The sequence below is a fragment of the Mercurialis annua genome, linkage group LG7, assembly GCF_937616625.2.
Source record: "Mercurialis annua linkage group LG7, ddMerAnnu1.2, whole genome shotgun sequence".
Lineage (NCBI taxonomy): Eukaryota > Viridiplantae > Streptophyta > Magnoliopsida > Malpighiales > Euphorbiaceae > Mercurialis > Mercurialis annua.
The window spans coordinates 16224863-16248844 of NC_065576.1; positions in this window are offsets into that span (position 1 = coordinate 16224863).

Sequence of the window (23982 nt, forward strand, 5' to 3'; positions counted from 1 at the left end):
TGAATTCGATAACCTTTAATCGCATTCACGGCTTAATAAATATCGCTTCTTGTATTCACCTATCATATATCTTTCTTAACATTTTCTACTATACATGATTACTTTAAACATCTTCTACTTCAAACATATACCCTTAAAATATCGAGTTTAATTCTTAGTTAGTGATTCGCAGAGTCCGGGATTCGTCTTTATGGTTAACGTTTCAATGTCGGAAATCTAGGTCGAACGGGGCAAAAATGCGCGTTGGGTCCCTCAAACCAACTGTGCGGGCGCACAGGAGGTATTGTGCGTTAGCACAGTTTGATGTGCGTTCCCACAGCTTTGGCTGTGCGTTTGCACAGCCTGCTCAGGCTGTGCGTTCGCACAACAAGACTATGCTTATGCACAGCCCCAAAATCCATTTTCCAGGCTCTCTCGTCGCCTTCCTACGCCCCATACACCAAAAAGACACTCTAACTCACAAAACCCGATTCTTAGATTTTCCGAAAAGATTAAAACCTACCTCATTTCAATAAATTCAATATATACTTAGCAATTACCATAAAACAGCCAACAATTCATTAATTTTCCACTTCTATAACTCTTTCTTACCTTGATTTGATGCTCAAGAATGATAGAGAATCCAATATCGAGAAAATTGACACCAAAAACACGGGATTCGGACGTCCGACGGCGAAGTTATCGCGATCGTCGTTTTGTTCGTTGGTGGTTTCTTTCTCCTCTCTGAAATCTTCTTTCTTCGTCTGATTTTATATTCATTCTTAATTATATCATGGTTAACATACTATTTTGACCCTTGCTTTATTTATTTGTTATTAATCATCCATTAATCTTTCCTTTCATTCAATTTAATCGATCGATTAATCAATTAACACTTTAATCAATTCGTATACGTATTATTTATATCCAATAAATAATACCAATCCAAAGATTATTATTTTTCCGTAAAAAACTTATAGATCTCCATTTTCGAGAATTAATTGGTTAATTACCAATTTGGGACCTAAACTTTATTTCCGTAGTTTTTCTTAACATCTTTCCTTAGTCCTAATTCCATCTTTAAATTAAGGTATAATATAAAATTTCTCATGATAATATTCCTAATACCGACCTACTAGGGTTTTATCTGTTTTTAATTTCTCAGAAATCTTTTCAATGCTGCCACGACAATGACTAAACACTTGCCACGTGGTCCAGTTAAGTAATTTAAACTTACGGGGTATTACATTCTTTCCCCCTTACAAAAATTCGTCTTCGAATTTTCATATATCTTATAATAATCTTAAAATATTGTTCATGTACTTTTCTTGGTGTTCGTTACTATGCATCATCAGCAACTTCTTTTATCTTGAACCTTAACACTTCATTCTGACCAATTGTTTCTTTATCTATCTGCAACTGTGACTTAGCACGTTTTACTTGTTAACGATCTTGTCCTTCTTATAGTGTCTTTTCATCGTGGCATAACTGAAAATCTTCTCATTGGTGCTCTCGTTCAATCTTTTGTTTTTTTAGTATTGCATAGCCCCAATTAAGTCTTCAAAATTGTCGTTCTTGCATCATTATCGATTAATCAGGATTGTCCCTTTTTGACAGTGTTTAGCGTTTGATAATCCTTGATTAGTATATTCTCGATTAGTTGTCCCATCCTTGGTAATCATTATGTTATCTGACTTGCCTATACGTGAATGGTTGCCAACATAACATTCGCATCGTTAGTGATGTTCTTATTGCGCACTTACAAATCTGCAAGTATTCGTCCTTATAATCTTTAATCCGAAATCATGTCTCTTGCTATCATCCTTTATTATCAATTCCCTTCCTTAGGCGTAATCGTCTCCATTTGCTTGTTTCTCTACTTCACTATTTGACACATCAATCAGTTCCTCATAAGTTATACTCTGTTTACTATAGTCGCTATTTCTTAGCGAGTTAGATATGATATACCTTTTACTATTCTTAATTTCTCCTTCCTTTCCCTCTTCAAGCTACAGTGAGCTTCACGTTACTTTGTTAGTTAAGAACCGTTCACCGTTGCTTTAAACATTTTGCTTCACGTAGTTTTTAGTTATACATCTCTTGTAGTTGTCTTCACTTAATTATACTATCCATAATTTCACTCTTTTCACCCCTTCTTCCTTTTAGTTCTTGAAGACTGTCTCAAGCTTTCTATTCACTTATCAGTCAAAATTATCTTGTTATTACGTCCAGGTTTTCTATTTTCATCGACTTCACCAGAGCCTTGTATTTTCTATTCGACACTTATCTTTGGGCTTTAACTAATCCAATAGTTCTTCACTGATTTATTCATTTTTGTACTTAAGTTATCTTATTACCGGTAACTTCATAAGTCTTAACCATATTCCTCTTGCAAATTTCTTTTGCTGTATGTACAACTGAAATCATCTCTTCTACAAGTCTTCTTCCTTGCTTACTAATGTTCGTTTGATTCCATTTTTACTTTTACTAAATGTCGTCTTTATGCTTTATTCCTTTCTATTTGGTACCATCGTTCTTCAATTCATTATTATATTGTCTTTCGTCTTCTCATTGGAATGTTCAGATTGTACATGTTATTTAACTTGTACTTAATTCCTATCACTTCTAGGTTTAGGGGATAGTCTTAATTTCATCACGTATTGCACCTTATACTTCTCCAATACTAATAACCAGATGCTAATTGTCCTTTAAACAAACTTAGCTTTCTTGTACAATTATCAGTCTCCTTCCTTGTAACTGCGTAGCTTATACACGTAGTTCCTTAGGCATAATTGATTTCCATCTATCTAACGGCAATGAAATATCGCCATATCTTTCACTTGGTGCATCTATTGTATCTTTTACCAGCTCACATAACTTCATTGTTACTATAATTATCTTAATGCTCCTTCTATTATCAAAATATCCACATCCATTCTTATCTTGTGAAATCTATAATGTGTATGTGTATCTTACAACTCGTTTTTCATGTTTCTCACTATCCTTGTATACACTTTTGTACTTGTGTCCTGATCAATCAATTTCAACTCCTCGTATCATACGAAATTATCTTTACCGTCGTTCTATATACTTTGTTTTCCTCCCCCTAATACGATTCTCGATCATTCCATTTCTTTCTTTGATATAAGGATAAATATTATATCCTCAAAACTTGTCAATGTATTGCATCTTGCTCATGCATACTTTCCAGTGTTGATTTCTTGTTGGCATTTTATCCTAATCTCATTAGCCTCTGTTATGTTTTATCATTAATAAGTCTTAATTATCATATTGGGGTTTATTTTTTTAATTTTAATCTTACTTGTTAAGAATCGTTTATTATTTGTCACAGAGTTTTACATCCGAATTCACTTACAAAACAAATATGATTTCAAAATTGTCATTTGGCTGGCCAGCTCTTCAATTCTTTCTTTCAATTCAAACATTTTTCATAAATCATTTGAAATCGTTAGTACAATTGTAGCTCAGAGTGATGACACCTCTCATTACTAAAGAGTTGCTCAATAAATCACGTTTTCTTTATTATCGTAAAAATATGATGCATGATCTAAATTTTTAAAATCATTTATTGATAAAAAATTTGCGCACTCTTAACGTGGTTATGACATGCCACATGTGATGTCTGAGCACAATTGTACCTTTAAAATTGTAAAATTATCATATTTTCGTAAAACTGTAAGCTCCATCAGATTATACACTCTGCGATGTTTTAACGGCTTTTCTTTACTGTTTATTAGGTACATTATGGTTTTCAATGTTGCCGTCACTCTCTAGCGCTTACTTAAGCATTCCGCTACTAATATAATTCCTCTTTTGTGTCTCGAACTAACCGACTCGGTTCAAAGCTCCTTATTGCTATAATCATTGTACCCATCTTTTCATTATACTTGTATCATGTCATTTACAAGTATAAATATCAATTCTTCACATCGATTCTTCTCCAGTAATCCGGTTTTTCCTTCACAACGTCGAAAACGTAATGTGGGGATTTCGTTCGCAATAGATGTATTATGTGTTGTTCATCAAGTTACTATTTTTGTAAGTTATATATATATATGTTCTTTTATTGAGCGCGTTCTCGTCGATATCTCTCCCTATAGGCATTATCCTAATGGTTATATTCTATTATGCAATGCAAGCACATATATATACACAACAATGCAACACATAAACACAATTACACAAAACACATTAATTATCTAATACCTGGGAATGCCTGATGTGGAATGCTAGGCTCTTAAATAACTACATCGAATCGTCGTCCCCTAACTCTCCTACCAGCATTACCCCCACCCCACTGCATAAACCTAGGGTTGGTCCAAATAGCACTAGCTCGATCTCTGTAGACTGGGTTAAACTCGCGCCTGAAAAAGTAGGGTCGAATAGGATTGTCATCCCATTCGCAATCGCTTTCTACCCTACGAGCCATCGCAGTAAGCGTCCCAAAATGCTCCTCGACGTGATCATACAACTCTACGAACTCGGGTCCGAAACCCCAAACATATCTACGGTTTATCGCCTCGTTGTCTTCGTTAAGCTCTGGAACTCCTTGGACCATACGCAAAAAGTCCGAAAAATACGGTCCCACTGGAAGCATACCCTTAGAAAAGGAACGCATCTGTCTCCTAACTTGATTCTGAACATTCTGTGCCTGATTGTTTCTTATCACTGCATCCTATCTCAGACTACGATACCTCTGCACATCAGACCAAAACCGCTCACCCCTATATTCATCAATGTCAGACTCATCTGACAACTCCTCTTCCTCTAAGTTCTCTTCCTGAGGGTCTTCGTATGGATCTTCCTCTGCATCCTCCTCCAGATCCTCCTTTGGAGCCTCCTCTGGGTCCTCCTCACTTTCCTCCATGTACTCTAATTCTGGTGAATGAGCCCTACCTCTAACCCTAGAAGATCTACCACGGCCTGACTCTGATATGAAACCATTCTGATGGATCTCAGGTGATCACCTAGTATCAATGTTGAATCCATTCTGATGAACTTCAGATGGTCCGCCTACTTCATAATGAAATCCACTTTGAAAGATAGGAGGCGCTTCCTCCTCTTCTTGTACAGCATGAGGCTGAGCTCAATTCTGCCCAGACATGCTGAAATAAATAACAATCTTAAACGTAAAAGACCATCTGAGCCCACTTTCCACACTAAATACCAAAATTAACATATAAAATGTTGTATGCACTGAACACTTAATCAATCTATACGCAGATTCACAAACACTTAATCGTTTAATCCATTACGGTGCAGGTAGTAAACACTTGGTTGCTCAAACAATTCTGGTGCGCGCGCGTAACGAAACACAGCGACAATGCACAAATACAAACATTTGGCTTAATTTGCTATCAAGGTGACATGTTTGGATTTGTTTCGTAACGTTTGTAAACGTTTGGCTTAAATCAATGAAAAGGAAAAATGTTTGAATTTTGTTTTGTAACGTTTTAAACGTTTGGATTAGATTCATAACGTTTTAAACGTTTGGCATAAATCGCTGAAAAGGTTAAACGTTTGGATTTGTTTCGTAACATTTTAAACGTTTGGCTTAAATAGCTAAAAGGGGAAACGTTCAGATTTGTTTTGTAACGTTTTAAGCATTTGGATTGGTTTTGTAGCGTTTTACACGTTTGGCTAAAATCGCTAAAAAAGTGAAACGTTTGGATTTGTTTCGTAATGTTTTAATCTTTTGGATTGGTTTCATAACGTTTTAAACTTTTGGCTTAAATTGCTAAAAAGGATAAACGTTTGGATTTGTTTCGTAACGTTTTAAACGTGTGGATTTGTTTTGTAATGTTTTAAATGTTAGGCTTAAATCGCAAAAAAGGTGAAATGTTAGGATTTGTTTCGTAACTTTTTGAACTTTTGGCGTAAATTTCTAAAAGGGTGAAATGTTAGGATTTGTTATGTAACGTTTTAAATGTTTGGATATGTTTCGTAATGTTTTGAACGTTTGGATTTGTTTCGTAACATTTTAAACGTTTGGTTTAAATCATGAAAAAGAAGAAACGTTAGGAATCATTTCGTAACGTTTTAAACTTTTGGCTTAAATCGCTAAAAAGGTGAAACGTTAGGATTTGTTACGTAACATTTTAAATGTTTATTTGTTTCATAACGTTTTAAACTTTTGGATTTGTTTCATAACGTTTTAAACTTTTGGATTTGTTTGTGTTAGTAGTATGTGCCCAAGGGCCATTTTGTCTGTATGCTTGTATAAACAAATGCCAATGCCAATGAAATATATGTTTTATTTAAACTAAGTGTCTCATCAACTAAGCGTTTATTTATTATGTATTGTCCTTATCACATTTTGATAGAATCTATTCTTAAAATGTTAAGAATATGAGTGACAGTAACTATTATACAAGTGATCTAAATAAAAGTTCTTGATCGATGGGGTCTTACGAATAAGGGCATCACATTATCCCGGTAAGATCGTCACCTCTGTTTATTCTCCTGATTATTAAAGAGTTACTAATTATAGGAAGTAGTGAGCCTCATACTACATGATGGGGATCTGAATAAACATGTGGACACTCAAAGGGTTTGAGTGAGTCGAACAAGTGACGATAGATGATTATACATGGTATTTCATCAAAGTTAATTTAATGTCATCTAGTTCATAAGTGTACATATGTCCTTTGACTTGCGGTGACACTATCTTGTATATAGGCGATTAGAGTTTGATACTCCTTATCCCTAGATCTTTCATGAGCTAGGGTCACGGGATGTGTTGGCTCCAGTTAGTTGTATATGGAGATAGGGGTTTAACCAAGAGAGGATTTATCACTCCGGATGAACGGAGAAAAGATTCTATGCTATCTCAAATTGTTCTTGATGGATGATAAAACCTGCGCAGGTGTATATGACTTACTTAGAAAGCTGTTTCTAGTGGAAGTCATATTTATCAATAATAAAAAGTGAGATAAGGTCATATGATCAAGACAAACATTGTTTGACATAACTATGACACTAGTCGAGATCCGAATCTTAGATGAAGGGAATTTTGAGTGTACGGTAATTATGAACATTGGTTCATAAAGAATGCATCAAAACATTCATATCTATTTGGGGGTCGTGATGTCACGACCCAAAATATTGAGCCGCAACCGGCGCTAGGGAACGAGAGTGGTAGCTCCGGAACCCGTAGCAAGCCTAAAATGACAATTAATTTTTCGCAAATGTAATATGAACAAACAACGTAACACAACAGAAGCAAATATATAACATATATACACATTTACACTAACTATTCTGTTAACCTCGCGGGCTCTAGTTACCGTACCCTGTACGAACTGGCCTCGCGGTACTATATACATCAGTTAGTGTCTCAAAACATCACACCGGCATCTGGGGCCGTGGATCATATACTAAACCTGTAGCCTATCAAAATGCATATAAAACAATGACAGCAGTTAATATATACAATCAAAATGAACTGCTGTTTAGGCTACTTTACTATCGACAAAGGACCACTACTGCAGCATTCACAGAAGTCAGAAACTATACATATACAGCTGACTTCTGGACTTCAAAGTTGGCCTCTAGCTAAGTCCACAAGTTAAGCACCTGAAAGACATCAAAGGTGAGGGGTCAGTATTTGGGAAAATACTGAGTGAGTGTGCATTTACTAACGGTATTATTATAAAAACAAAGCATCGCATTTCAAGAAACAATAATATAAAACATATAAACATGTATTTGATCCGTACGAAACTAATATCCTAGCATGCGACATATTTCTCGAATAATCATTATCATTCAACCCAATCATAAATATCAATCGCGAGTCTAACTCGCTAGTGGCCCAGCCACTAGATACGGGGACTCACTCGTATCAAAAACCCAATCGTAAATATCAATCGCGAGTCTAACTCGCTGGTGGCCCAGCCACGTAAATTTCATAATCATCATCAGCTCCCAGGTGTGTCAAGTCATTTCTCAAATGCAAACATACTAGACTGACTCGATACTGGTGATCACACAGCCTATTGACACCCAATAGGTAGCTAGTTTCATCGGATCGCATACTAGTTCTTGTATATAGAAATTAAATAAACATATAACATTCAATCAAATTATATGACATGCGATGCGTAAAAACAGTATACATATTTATATAGAGTAACTTTATATATAATACACGAAAGTAAAATGCAATTCACAGTGACCGCAATCCAGGAAATGATATGATCGATTTGATAGTACGATCTCGCTAATCCGCTTCTACTGACTCCACTACTCGCTGACACGTCTGATAAATTGTTTAATGATTAGACGTGCACCTTATATTTTAATACGTATAACATTTTTAAGTTCTAGGATTTAGTTTTATTTTTAACTTTATTTATGATCGCATTCTTCCTTTATCATAATTACGATATCTCGAACTCGGTTTCTCGTATTCGAGGAACGTATAATATCCTTGACATTTTTCACTATCATAGCTTACGTAAAACGTCGAGCTAAAACTTTACTTTTTGATTTATCGGGGTCCTTAACCGTTTTTAGGGTCTAATATTCAAAAATGTTGAAATCCCATTCAATTAGGGCTAAAAGCCCAATTAGTTCCCTACGGACCCACTGTGTGCGCTCGCACACTTCAGTGTGCGTCTGCACACTTGGGAGTGTGCGTTCGCACACCACAAGTGTGCGTTCGTACACTTGCTCAAGTGTGCGTCCGCACACTGCAGGTGTGCGTTCGCACACCGAGTGCAGCTCACGCACAGCCCCGGAAACGTTGTTTCCGGGCTTCCCGTCGTGCTATCACTCCCCATACACGTCAAACACTCCGTTTCCAACAAAACCCGTAGCTTTGATTTTCCAAAAACGCTAAAATCGAGTTTAAATCGATAATTCCAAATTCCAAACTAAAACAACCCGTATAACTCGAATTTGGCACCAATTCTCGAAATCGTACCTTGATTTGAAGCTAGAGATCGATAAAGCTTTCAATTCCGAAGAGATTTCCGCTTGAATCACTCAATTCGGACGTCGGACGGAGAAACGGCGGCGAAACGAAATCGATCGATGTTTCCTTCACCCTCTGGATCCTTCCTCGCTCTCTTTCTGATTTCATTTCTTTCATACTTAAGGTTATATATATCATGGCTAAATTCTCTTTTTCATCCTTGTTTTTTTTAGTGAATACAATCTATCCTTTAAACTTTTCTTTCGTACGATTTAGTCCATAGCTAAATCGTTAAACTCTTTTATTACGACTTATACGTATTATTTATATCCGATAAATAATACGAAGCTCGATATTAGCACTTTCCCGTCAAAATTCAATATTTCTATTTTCGACATAAAGTGGCTAAATTACCACTTTGGTCCCTGTACTTATTTCTGGACTTTTCTTGCCATTTTCCTTTAAGTTCAAATTATAACTTTAGAATTGAAATATAATATGAATTTTCTCCGTAATAATCTTTTCTAGAACCGTCCTGCTAAAACTTATTTATCGGAAAACTTTCCGATATCGTCACTCCAGCGAATCTAAACTGGACACGTGGTCCAATTGGATAATTATATATTTTGGGGTATTACACGTGATATGTTGCTAGACGTCACTCATGATCTACGAGAATTAATAATTAATGGGATTTAATTATTTAATATAAGAAAGGCGTTTCTTATGACTCTCATTGCCATGTAGATGTAAACCTAGTTAGTCACACACAATCGGGTGTGCAACCGATTGAGTTTACGACAGATCGATTTCATATAGATACTAGCATATCTCAAAAATTAATCTAAGATGAAAAACAAGTATAAATTAGGAACTAATTTTTAAGAGTTATAAATTAGTAGGCACCTAGTTGTATTTAATCCAAGTCAATGTGATGATGACACGATGATGTCATGCGATGATGTCACGATGATGTCATGCGATGATGTCGATGATGTCATGTGATGATGTCATGTATGTCTTTGTGTGTGACACCTAGCATCCGACGTGTCAGAAGGTGGCAACACCTATGCTTGATGTATGAGACCTAGCATGTGATGTGTCAGATGGTGGCAACACCTATGTTTGGTGTGTGACACCTAGCATATGAGGTGTCGAATGGTGGCAACACCTTTGCTTGGTGTGTGTCACCTAACATGTTAGGTGTCAGAGTTTTCTACAAACTCTTGCCTATAAATAGAGGTTGCCTTTGCTCATTCTAAATACAACACACTTAAAAGAGCATATTTGAAAGAGTTCGAGTAGTCATCAATCATAGAAAAACTTGGCGAAAGTTTTTCATACATCCGAGCAAAGACGTAATCGCGGCAAGAGTTTGAGCTTAGGGTTGCTCGGCAAGAGGAACTCTTGCGGATTACTTCAAGGCGAGGATTCAATCGGACGCATACTCGTGTGGACGAATTTGAGGTCGCCGTACTATCTGGACTATAAGAATCGTTGGAGAATCTTCCTAGGTATTCTTCTTATGATTTCTAGATGCGTGCTTTAATTATTAGATGATACGACGATCCATTTGTTATTGATATGATCAATATCTGGATTCGGATTCTTGGAATTCCGATTTTGAATTAAAACCAGTGTTTTAAAAACCGACCCGTTAACTGAACCAATCAAACTACAGATTAACGGTTCAACCGGTTCGACCGATTTTACCGCCGGTTCAACTGGTTCGACCGGTTTGACCGCCGGTCTTGTGCAAACATAATTATGTATAACACGGGAACAAACCATACAGTACAAGAATTTGAAACGAAATTGTATGATTTTAGGTTTAGTTTGGCAAAGGGAATAAAGAAAAGGAGAAAGGATGCAATTGAGTATAATAAGATATGGAAAATTGTGCCCACATAGATATTTGTGCAAAATTTGACTTTTATTTTTGGTAATTACTTTTTACTTATTGATGTTTTCTACTATTTCCTTTTGAATTATTCTTTCATATAGCAAGAGAAACCCATTCACTTTATTATAGAAGATTTACAGCCAATATTTGAGCAAGCTTCTGAATTTCAAAAGTTAGAAATTAAATAGATCGGGTAGCTCTTTTTTTTCAGAAAGTTGAAGACCAAATAAATCGGATATCAGCTTCAGGCAAAAAATTCATGGCTAAATCCTCCATTTCTCCTCAGCTTTTTAAAGTTTCCTTTTTTCAAAGATACAAATAGAGAAAAATCCATTGTAGCTCAAGAAACCTTCTTCTGCGATTTCACTTTTCTACTTCGTTAACTTTCAACTGGGCGGTTTTTCACGGGTCAACCGGTTTGATGATTTCTGATTTTAGCGGTTTTTTCTGGTCCAAAGCGGTTAACAGAAATTCCGGTTATTAGAGAGAAATGAACCGGACTGACCTCCGGTTTCCGGTTGAACCGGCCGGTCCGGTCCGGTTTTTAAAACACTGATTGAAACATACGATCCGGACCCTCGCGTCCCGCCTTTGCGCCAACCATTTCGTAATGTTTGGCTTAAATCGCTAAAGATATAAAACATTTAGATTTGTATCCTAACGTTTAAAACGTTTGGATTGGTTTCTGAACATTTTAAATGTTTGGCTTAAATCGTTAAAACGGTGAAATGTTTGGATTTTTTCATAACGTTTGTAAACGTTTGGCTTAAATCGCTAAAAAGGTGAAACTTTTAGATTTGTTTCTTAATATTTTAAACATTTAGATTGGTTTCGTAATGTTTTAAATATTTGGCTTAAATCGCTAAAAAGGTGAAACGTTTGGATTTGTTTAGAAACATTTTAAACATTTGGCTTAAATAACTAAAAAGGTGAAACGTTAGGATTTGTTTTTCGAACTTTTAAACGTTTGGCGTAAATCGCTAAAAAGGTGAAACGTTAGGAATTGTTTTGTAACATTTTAAACGATTGGCTGAAATCGCTAAAAAGGTAAAACGTTAGGATTTGTTTCATAACGTTTGTAAACGTTTGGATTGGTTTCGTAACGTTTTAAACAGTTTGCTTAAATTGCTAAAAAGGTAAAACGTTTGGATTTGTTTCGTAAGACTTGTAAACATTTGGCTTATATCGCTAAAAAAGATAAAGTTTTGATTTGTTTCGTGACGTTGAAAACGTTTGGCTTAAATCACTAAAAAGGAGAACGTTTGGATTGGCTTTGGTAACGTCAGGATTTGTTTCGTAACGTTTTAAATGTTTGGCTTAAATTGCTAAAAAGGTGAAACGTTAGGATTTGTTTCGTAATGTTTTAAACGTTTGGATTTGTTTCGTAACGTTTTAAACATTTGGCTTAAATCGATAAAAAGATGAAACGTTTGGATTTATTTCGTGACGTTGTAAACTTTAGGATTTGTTTCGTAACGTTTTCAACGTTTGGCTTAAATCACAAAAATGGTGAAACTTTTGGATTTGTTTCGTAACGTTGTAAACGTTTGGATTGGTTTCATAACGTTGGAAACGTTTGGCATAAATCACTAAAAAGGCGAAATGTTTGGATATGTTTCTTAAAGTTAGTAAACATTTGGCTTAAATCACTATAAAGTTGAAACGTTTAGATTTTTTTGTAACGTTTTAAACGTTTGAATTTGTTTCGTAACGCTTTAAACGTTTGGCTTAAATCATTGAAATGATGAAACATTTGGATTTGTTTCGTAACGTTTGTAAACGTTTGTCTTAAATAGCTAAATAGGTGAAACATTTGGATTTATTTCGTAACATTTTAAACGTTTGGCTTAAATCAGTAGAAAGGAGAAACGCTTGGATTTGTTTCGTAACGTTTGTAAACGTTTGTCTTAAATCGCTAAAAAGATGAAACGTTTGGATTTGTTTCGAAATGTTTTAAACGTTTGGCTTAAATCACTAAAAAGGTAAAACATTTGGATCTTTTTCGTAACATTTTAAAATTTTGGATTAGTTTCATAACGTTTGGCTTAAATTGATAAAAAGGGGAAACATTTTGGTTTTTTTTTGGTAAAGTTTGTAAATGTTTGGCTTAAATCGCTAAAAAGGTGAAACTTTGAGATTTGTTTATAAACGTTTGAAACTTTTGGATTTGTTTTGTATCATTTGTAAACGTTTGACTTAAATCCCTAAAAATGTCAAACGTTTAGATTTGTTTTGTAATGTTTTAAACGTTTGGATTGGTTTCGTAACGTTTTAAACGTTTGGCTTAATTCGCTAAAAAGGTGAAACGTTTGGATTTGTTTTGTAACCTTTGTAAAAATTTGGCTTAAATCGCTAAAAAGGTGAAACGTTTGGATTTGTTTCGTAACTTTTTTAACATTTGGCTTAAATTGCTAAAAAGGTGAAACATTTGGATAGGTTTCGAAACGTTTGTAAATGTTTGGCTTAAATTGCTAAAAAGGTGAAACATTTGGATTTGTTTCGAAATATTTTAAACGCTTTGCTTAAATCACTAAAATTGTGAAACATTTAGATCTGTTTCGTAACGTTTTAAACATTTGGATTGGTTTTGTAACGTTTTAAATGTTTTTCTTAAATCTCTAAAAAGGGGAAACGTTTGGCTTTGTTTCGTAACGTTTGTATACGTTTGGCTTAAATCGATAAAAAGGTGATACATTTGGATTAGTTTCATAAGTTTTAAACGTTTAGCTTCATAAGTTTTAAACATTTAGATTAGTCCTTGAACGTTTTTAAACTTATTTGGTTAAGTTTTGGTTTGTAACTCGGGTTACTTAAAATTGAAGTTATTGAGTTCTGTTATTAAATGGTTTAATATTTTACCAAATTATTTTTATAAATATAAACTCGGGTTTATATTTGATAAACGTTTTGAGTCGGGTAGACTTGATTCATCCGACAAGTGAGGTTAGCTTGGTAGTTATTGGTAACTCGGCTAACCCACTATTTCGAAATTATTTATTATTTAAAGTTATTAAATAATATTTATAAAATGGATTTTAAAATGAGAACTCAATAGACTTGTATTAATTAGGCGTTATTACCTATTGGATATTTTGTGTTGCTCTGAATTGTTTTATTTCGACGTGTTCTTTGTGCTGGTCCTATGTCGTGTCTAGTACTCTCTAGAGTTAGGGTCTGTTTTTAATAATTATTTTATTTGTCTAGACCCGACTACTGTTCGTGCTACGGAGCCAAAACAGGAGTAGTTGCTTGCCGGTTTATCACGTGGATTAGCAAGAAGTGAGTTTGTACTTACTATTTCCTGCTTTATTAAGTAAATTGTTATTTTAATATATAAATAAATATTGTACGTATATTTTGAACTATTTTATCATCATGGCTTCTAGTTGGACCATGCTACATAATGGGCATCATTAGGACTGCGTGCGCACCGGTAATGATCTGGGTAAGGTATATTGTGAAATGTGGTAACTCGGTGTAAGCATAGCTCTCGGGACCAGGTAGAGTAACTCGGTGTAGCTCAGCTCTCGGGACTCTGGATATGGTATAAGTGTGGTCGGTGGTAACTCGGTTTAGCTTAGCTCTCGGGACCAGGCCTGTTGGATTATGGTAATATTTAGTATTGTGGATTAGGGTTCCAACTATTAAACGTAATGCTGTTATAAAATGTTTTAAACGTTTTTAAAGGTTTTCCACTTAATAAATGTAAATAGTGGTATAAACTCATCTCAGTATATCTGACCCCGTTGTTTTCCCAATTGTTCCAGGGTTATGATTTGAGAGAGTCAGCTGATCTTTGTTTCTTTACATTCCTCGGAGGTCTTTATTTTATTTCAATAAAGCAAACAAACTATTTTATTCTTATACCGCAGTAGTGAACTAGAAGTCTTTATTGTTATTATTCTAGTTGTTGTCAGATTGGTCTGAATGGATTATATCGCCTGGCATGTTAAATTATTATTTCGTTTATATTATGCCTTACTTACGACTCAGTATTGGATAAGCATGTTATATTAAATATTGAATATTATAACTGCTAAAATTAGGTTAAAGTCTCGGTTGCCCCCGAGCATTGGTTTTCTTGCAAGTTTATTATAATTGTATGTTAACCGAAAGGTTAGCTACGAGTTTTGGTACTACATTACTCATACCCTAGCGCCGGTCACGATTCATGAAAATGGGTCGTGAAAAACTTTTGTAAACGTTTAGTTTTGGTACTACATTACCCATTAAAAAGGGGAAACGTTTGGATTTGTTTCGTGACGTTTGTAAACGTTTGGCTTAAATCGCCAAAGAGGTGAAACGTTTGGATTGGTTTCATAACGTTTGTATACGTTTGGATTAAATTGCTAAAAAGGTGAAACGTTTGGATTTATTTCGCAATGTTTGTAAACGTTGGGGTCAAATTGTTAAAAAGTGAAACGTTTGGATTTTTTTTGACAAGTTTTAAATGTTTGGAGTGGTTTCGTAACATTTTAAATCTTAAATTAATAAAGAGGTGAACGTTTGGATTTGTTATTTTGTAAACATTTGGCTTAAATCGCTAAAAAGGAGAAACGTTTGTATTTATTTTGTAGCATTTTAAACGTTTGGATTTGTTTCGTAACGTTTTAAATGTTTGGCTTAAATCGCTAAAAAATGGCACTGTTTGAATTTGTTTTGTAACGTTTGTAAACGTTTGGCTTAGATCGCTAAAAAGGCAAAACGTTTGGATTTCTTTCATAACATTTTAAACAATTGAATTAAATCGCTAAAAAGGTGAAACATTTGGATTTGATTCGTAACGTTTGTAAACGTTTGGCTTAAATATCTAAAAACGGTGAAACTTTAGGATTTGTTTCGTAACATTTTAAACATTTGGATTTGTTGTGTAACGTTTTAAACGTTTGGCTTCAATCGCTAAAAAGGTGAAACGTTTGGATTTGTTTCCTAACGTTTAAAACGTTTTACTTAAATTGCTAAAAAGGTGAAACGTTTGCATTTCTTTCGTAACGTTTTAAACGTTTAGATTAGTTTCGTAACATTTTATACGTTTAGCTTAAATTGATAAAAAGGTTAAACGATAATATTTTTGTTTCATAACGTTTGTAAGAGTTTGGCTTAAATCGCTAAAAAAGTGAAATGTCTTGATTTCTTTCGTAATGGTTTCAAAGTTCGGATTGGTTTCATAACGTTTTTTAACGTTTGGCTTAAATTGCTAAAAAGGGGAAACGTTAGGATTTGTTTCCTAACGTTTTCATCGTTTGGATATGTTTTGTAACGTTTTAAACGTTTGACTTAATTCGCTAATAAGGTAAAACGTTTGGATTTGTTTCGTAACGTTTGTAAACGTTTGTCTTAAATCTGTAAATAGGTGAAACGTTTGGATTGGTTTCGTAAAGTTTTATACGTTTGGATTGGTTTCATAACGTTTTATACGTTGGCTTAAATCGCTAAAAAGGTGAAACGCTTGGATTTGTTTCATAATATTTGTAAATGTTTGGCTTAAACCTCTAAAAAAGGAAAACGTTTGTATTTGTTTCGTAATGTTTTAAACGTTTGGATTGGTTTCGTACCATTTTAAACGTTTAGGTTAAATCGCTAAAAAGGTTAAATGTTAGGATTTGTTTTTTGTAACGTTTTAAACGTTTGGCTTAAATTGCTAAAAAGGTGAAACGTTAGGATTTGTTTCGTAACATATTAAACGTTTGGATTAAATCGCTAAAAAGATTAAACGATAGGATTTGTTTCGTAACGTTTTTAACGAATGGATTGGTTTCATAACGTTTTAAACGTTTGGTTTAAATCGCTAAAAGGTTAAAGGTTTGGATTTATGTTGTAATGTTTGTAAACGTTTCGCTTATACCTTTAAAATGGGGAAACATTTGGATTTGTTTCGTAACATTTTAAATGTTTGGATTAGTTTCGTACCATTTTAAATGTTTTGCTTAAATCGCTAAAAAGGTGAAACGCTAGGATTTATTACGTAACGTTTTAAACATTTGAGTTTGGTTTGTAACGTTTTAAACGTTTGGCTTAAATAGCTAAAAAGGTGAAACATTAGGATTTGTTTCGTAACATTTTAAACGTTTGGATTGGTTTCGTAGCGTTTCAAACGTGTGGTTTAAATCGCTAAAAAGGTAAAACGTTTGGATTTGTTTCGTAACGTTTTTAAAGGTTTGGCTTAAATTATTAAAAAGTGAAACATTTAGATTTATTTCGTAACGTTTTAAATGTTGGGATTAGTTTCGTAACATTATAAATGTTTGGCTCAAATCGCTAAAAAGGTGAAACGTTTGGATTTGTTTCATAACGTTTTCAACATTTATCTAAAATCGCTAAAAATATGAAACGTTAAGATTTTTTTCTTAAAGTTTTTAACGTTTTGCTTAAATCGCTAAATAGTAGATTCTTTAGGATTTGGTTCGTAATGTTTTAAACGTTTGGCTTAAATCGCTAAAAAGGTGAAACGTTAGGATTTTTTTCGTAGCGATTTATCAGTTTTGATTGGTTTCGTAACGTTTTAAACGTTTGATTTAAATTGCTGAAAAGGTGAAACGTTAGGATTTGTTTCGTAATGTTTGTATACGTTTGGATAATACCTCTAAAAAAGTGAAACATTTGTATTTGTTTCGTAGCGTTTTAAACATTTGGATTGGTTACGTATCATATTAAACTTTTGGCTTAAATCGCTAAAAAGGTCAAACGTTCTCACGTAACGTTTTAAACATTTGGATTTGTTTCGCAACGTTTAAAACATTACGCTTAAATCGCTAGAAAGGTGAAACGTTAAGATTTGTTTCGTAATGTTTTAAATGTTTGGATTGGTTTCATAACATTTTAAACGTTTGGCTTTAATCGCTAAAAAAGGGAAATGTTTGGATTTGTTTCGTAATGTTTGTAGAAGTGTGGCTTAAATTGCTAAAAAGGTGAAACCTATGAATTTGTTTCGTAATGTTTTAAACGCTTGGATTGGTTTGGTAACGTTTTAAACGTTTGGCTTAAATTGCTAAAAAGGTGAAACGTTTGAATTTGTTTCGTTACATTTTAAGCGTTTGGATTTGTTTTTTAACGTTTTAAACGTTCGGCTTAAACAGTTAAAAAGGTGAAACGTTACGATTTGTTTCGTAACTTTTTAAACTTTTGGCTTAAATCGGTAAAAAGGTGAAACGTTGGGATTTGATACGTAACGTTTTAAACGTTTGGATTTATTTTGTAATGTTTTAAACTTTTGGCTTAAATCGCTAAACGTTTGGATTTGTTTCGTAATATTTTAAACGTTTTGCTTAAATCTTTAGAAAGGGTAAACGCTAGGATTTGTTTCGTAACGTTTTATACTTTTGGCTTAAATCACTAAAAAGGTGACAGTTTTGGATTTGTTTCGTAACATTTGTAAATGTTTGTCTTAAATCGCTATGAAGGTGACACATTTGGATTTGTTTTATAACATTTTAAACGTTTGGATTTATGTCATAAAATTTTAAACGTTTGGCTTAAATCGGTGAAGAGGTGAAACGTTTGAATTTGTTTTGTAACGTTTGTAAATATTTGGCTTAAATCACTAAAAAGGTGAAACGTTTGGATTTGTTTCGTAACGTTTAAAACGTTTGGCTTAAATTGCTAAAAAGGTGAAACATTTGGATTTGTTTCCTAATGTTTAAAACAATTAGCTTAAATTTCTAAAAAGGTTAAACATTTGGATTTTTTTCGCAATGATTTAAACGCCTGGGTATGTTTCGTAACATTTTAAACGTTTGACTTAAATTGATCAAAAGGAGAAACATTTGGATTTGTTTCGTAATGTTTGTTAACGTTTGCCTTAAATTACTAATGTCACGACCCAATTTCAGAGATCGTGACCGGCGCTAGGGTATGGGTATGGTCGTACCAAAACCCGTAGCAAGTCTCGCGGATAATAATCAAACATACAAATTAATATAACAACTTAAATATATAAATAAAATACTCGGCTAAAACTCGAGACTCAACGGAATTGCCTTATATAGTAAAATAATCTAGAGTAAACATGCCAATAATAAAATAAACAATCAGACAAATTTGACAATCCCAAAGTGCAATAATCAAAGTAATATAAATAAACTAGTTCTACTGCGATCTAAGAGTTTGAAAATAGTTGACTAGTTTAAATAATACAAAAACCTTCGAGGAATTAAAGGATCAGAGTTAACCAGTTTTCAAATGATAAACCTTGAAAATTTGAGAAAACAACGGGGTCAGATATACTGAGATGAGTTCGCAATACTATTTACATTTATTAAGTTTAAAACCCTTAAATCAAATCCTTTTATACTAATATATTATATGATTATGGAATAACAGTATTGAAATATTCCCAGCGAAAGTATGACATAGCATACCGAAAAACCCAAAGTGGACGGGAACAAATTCTCGTCAAATACCAGCATAAGCAAGACATTAGTCTGCCGATCCCAGAGTACGTACCAGTGCACACAGTCTCGATACTAGCCTATCGAGTAGCTCGTTTCAATCTAGATCCATAATCATTTAAAACAGTTCAAAAACATTTATAATTCTAAAATAAGATGCGGTACTTAATAAAGCGGTAAATAGCACTACAAACTCATTGCTTTATAATCCACTTGACAAACCTGGCAAACGACAAATCCTATTTCGACTCCGAAGCACGAGTAGTCGACGACTCTAAAAACATAGTAGAAACCAATATTAAAATCAACCCCTAACTCTAGAGAGTACTAACCACCACATAGGACTAGCACAAAACAAAGTCAAGTACAAAACATAGTCAAAACAGAATGGATAATTAATTACACAATGACCCGAGCCAAAATACAAACCACATCGAGTAACACAATAATCAAATTATTAATAAGTCAAGTCTATTGAGTTCTGATTTTAAAAACACTTTCAAAAAATATTATTTAACTAATATTTAATAAATAACTTAAATCAATTCTTCAAATAGTGGGTTAGCCGAATTATTAATAACTACCAAGCTACCTCACATGTCGGATGACTCAGGTCTAACCCGACCCTAAATATTTTATCAAAATATAAATCAGAGTTTATAATTTCCAAAAATAACTTGATAAAATAAAGATATTTATATTCAATTATAAACCATAGTTTATAATTATAAAAACAACTTTAATAAAAATAATAATAAAATTTAAAACGGAACTCAAGAACTTATAACTCAAGTAACCAAAGTTACAACCAAATACTTAACTAAAATAAGTTAAAAAGACGTTTTAGAACTTAAAATGTAACTTTGGCCAAAATGGCACAACAAGCCAAACTTCTCGTAACGATAATTACCCAAGTAATTATTAAATTTAAAAAATTAAAATAATTATCATTTCAAAATATAATAATCAAATTAAAATAGAATCAATAATATTATTTTTATTTATAAAATAATACTAACTAATTACAAAATTAGGTTTCAGTACGATATTCGAAGATTCGTTTTTGAATTGGCGTTTAGACAAATTAACATCCTAAATAAATTATGAAAGCCAACAACAAAAGAAAATCAATAAGGAATATAAATAACCTTGGCAAATCAAATAAAGCCAACACCATTTTCTTAGTTTCAATTAGAAAATGTAATAAGTAAAACCCACTGCCATGAATTATGGTTGGAACCATAAACTTAACCAAAGCATTCAAACCATTGCAAGAACCAATATCTTTTATGGTGGAAGCCAGTCAAAGCATTCTTAACATTACGAAGAACATGAACAGTTATACCATTTAAATCTGAAACCCCAAGATAATGGAACAAAAACTGAGATCAAAATCAACTATCATAAATCGGCTTATAACATCACAACAAATTACTAATTTGAACAATAGAAATCAACAACCAAATTATCAACAGTGGCAGCCAACGTACATGATCCAAAACAGGCGAAACCAAAAATGACAACAACTACAAAGCAAAACCCATAAGTTATGATCGATCATAGATCACTTAATAATCCTAGGAGCAATGTAATTAGCTGTAGGATGAAAAAGACCGACGACAGAGATCACAAAAATAAACCGAAGCCAAGAACATTCAAAAGCTAAACAAAATGATGAAACAACAGTGGCTATAACAGATGGAATAATGTACCATTTCCAATTCCGATGCTTTAGGGTTGAAGAGGACGCTAAGAACTACCACAGCAAAGAAACAGATCTCAGTTTGATAACATAACGAGAGAGAACGAGTTAGAAAACGGAACGTGACAATCACGAGTAAATTAAGGAAAAGTGACGATGAACTTACCAAGATTAACAGTAATAACGTGGAAGAGAGTGTAAGATTACAGAGTGATGTATGTGGATAAATCGGCTAGGGTTTGCTTGGGAGTGAGGGAAAAGTTTAGGGTTTGCTAAAAGACTATTTATAGATTAAACAAACCGCCATAGCAAACAGTCTCTAACGAGACTACCAAAATTTGGTTAGACCTAATTTAGTTGACCCACCACACACCAACCGAAAACACTATACGAACCACAATCGAACCACAACCAAACAAAAAAATTACCCAAACCATGAATCGTCTTACGAAACCACAAGCGACCCGAATATAATACCGAAAACTCATAAAAATAAAATTAAAAATTTCACGGGGTATTACATTCTCCCCAACTTATTAAAAAGTCGTCCTCGAATTTACCACACCCAAAATAAAAAATAAATTATAGCACGTATAAAATCACACGTAACTCAAAAACACGGAGCAACGCATCCCCAATGGAATGAAAGAAAACAATTACTCATCACAATTTCTGATTCTCAAAATCACACAACGATATAGTGACAACTCAACGGAACCCAAAATAAAAGCCGCCTAATTCAAACTAAGCAAAACACAACCGCAAATGCAATGGTTTAAACCAACTCTTAACCAAGGTAATTCTACCACAATGACAACTGAGGAGAGTCAAGCAGAACGAAACATAATTTAACCGAAAACACGATGAAAATTTTATGGATATTCTCCCCAATTTATAGAATAACGACTTCGAATTTAAAATTGAGTCGAAAATTTGAAGGATCACCACACGCATACGCGAAAATTTTTGAGATTAACAATTTGATATCTCAAACGACTTCTGAAACACCACGTGTGAATGAAAATGAAAATTTTTCCAACCGAGAAATAACCAACATATAACACGAGGAAAATTTCAAAAATAACAGGCTCAAGTCTAAAAACTACCAAAGCAACACAACAAGTGTAGAAACAAACCCCAAGATTCAAATCATAATCTTACTAAGCCAAACTCCAATGCTACAAAAATAATCTTACATCCCTTAACGCCTATGCATTATATCACTTATAGTGGTCACAACATCAATTCCCTTATATGAGAAACTCAAAATGCCCATTTGCGAGACTACAAGCAAAACAAAATGTCATCCTGATTATATATGCTCTCACAAACTAACGGCTGAAAACTAAACACCACTAAAAGCGTCTCGGTTCCACCAACTGAGATCAGTTCGACAATACCATCAATTTGTTTCGAACCAAGACGTAAGAAAACACATAAATTCTAAGAAATACAAAACTTAAACTTCTGGCAACAAATTTTTTTCATCCTCAAAAACTTTTTTTATATCAGTCACTATAACCTTAAATCCTACCAAAGATCATTTAGATAAAATCGCAATTAATCAGATTATTGGTTATACTCAAATTAAATTTTTTTCTAGAAAAACGCTTTCCGCAAACACAAATATATAATAACTTTTCTCGTACTTTTATGCAGAGTCAGGAAGCTGAGTGTAGAGGCCGGTTGAACGTGCTGGCATGGACTGATGTGAGTATCAAACTCTACTTTTGAACTACTCTGGGTATCTTTCGCAGTGCTGACCACCGTTCTACTGATTACAGGTGGATGCTTCTTGGAACACTCCTCCTGGAGTTCGTTAGCCTCGGTGGGTATAGGGTGCTGTAGCGAGATTGGGCTTGCGTTATCTGATGCATGGTCCTAGTTGTAGGTCCTGGTTTCTAGGGGAGCGTGTTCTCCATTGGTGGGGTGGCCCACGTGTTTGTATAATCCCGGTTGGACCTCCTTCGTCGATGTTGCGTGGCAGGGACGTGGTATCGCCTGCACTTCGACTGGATCTGAGGGGCTACCCTGCTACTGATCTAGTATCTGTTCCTCAGCTGAGCTATCTGGATGATTTCGCGAGACATCGTCTTCTGGGGAGGCTTCCGTTGGACGAAGTACCCGTTGTTTAACAGGCGTCTGTGAGGCCACATGTGTGTGTCATTCTTCTGGTTTTTTCTGTTTCTGAGTTTTTCCTTCTTTTTAAGTTCTCTCTTCGGTGTTCTCTCAGGGAGGTTCTAGACGTGGGTCTCGTTTGGTCCGTGCTAGGGTAGACGGTCTGGGGTCTCCCAGTCGGGTCCCATCTGGTAGGCGAGCTGGTGACATAGTCTCTGGTTCTTTGAGTCAGATGCCAGAGAGATCTGCACGTTATAGCGGCGTGCGTGGGCCTGTGCAGGACTCTGTTCCTTTGTGTTACATGTTGCATTCTTTCACGCCTGCTGACTGTACCCATGTGAGTATTTCCCGTTTCTGTTCTTTTGTTTGGAGGGTCCATTTCCCCTGTTAGACTGAGCGTCTTCTGTTGGTTTTGCAGGTGCCGGTGTCTGACGTGGCTCAGTTGGCCCATGCTGTTTACTACTGGCATGATCGCTTGTGCACTGTTTCTGCACAGATGAGGGTAAAAACAAATATGCAATATTTCTATCCTATATGTATGCATGTATGCAATCCTATAGCTTTGACTGCTCTCTGGTTTCTTCTGTAGTTGCGCATTGATAATCTGGAGGAGTAGGTGCGTCTGACAGGTTTGGGCCCGGCTGACAGTGACATCCCTCCTGGGTTCCCTGGTGGCAAAGGTGGACTTTGTGCTGGTGATCGTGGACGTGTAGCCCGTGGTAGGCGAGGATCTGACATCCGTGGTGGTCGTGGAGACTTCGCTTCGTCTTCTGGTGGCCAGTAGTTTGGGCGCTATTCTGGTGGCACGCCCTCTGGGAGTCGTTATGGAGATTCAGAGACCTTAGAGCAGGATTTGGACTCTAATAGTTCGGCTTGTATTGTATGTTTGTTACGTTTTGAACGTCATTCTTTTATTGATTATTGTGTAGGTCGTCATAATATTTCGTACATTCAG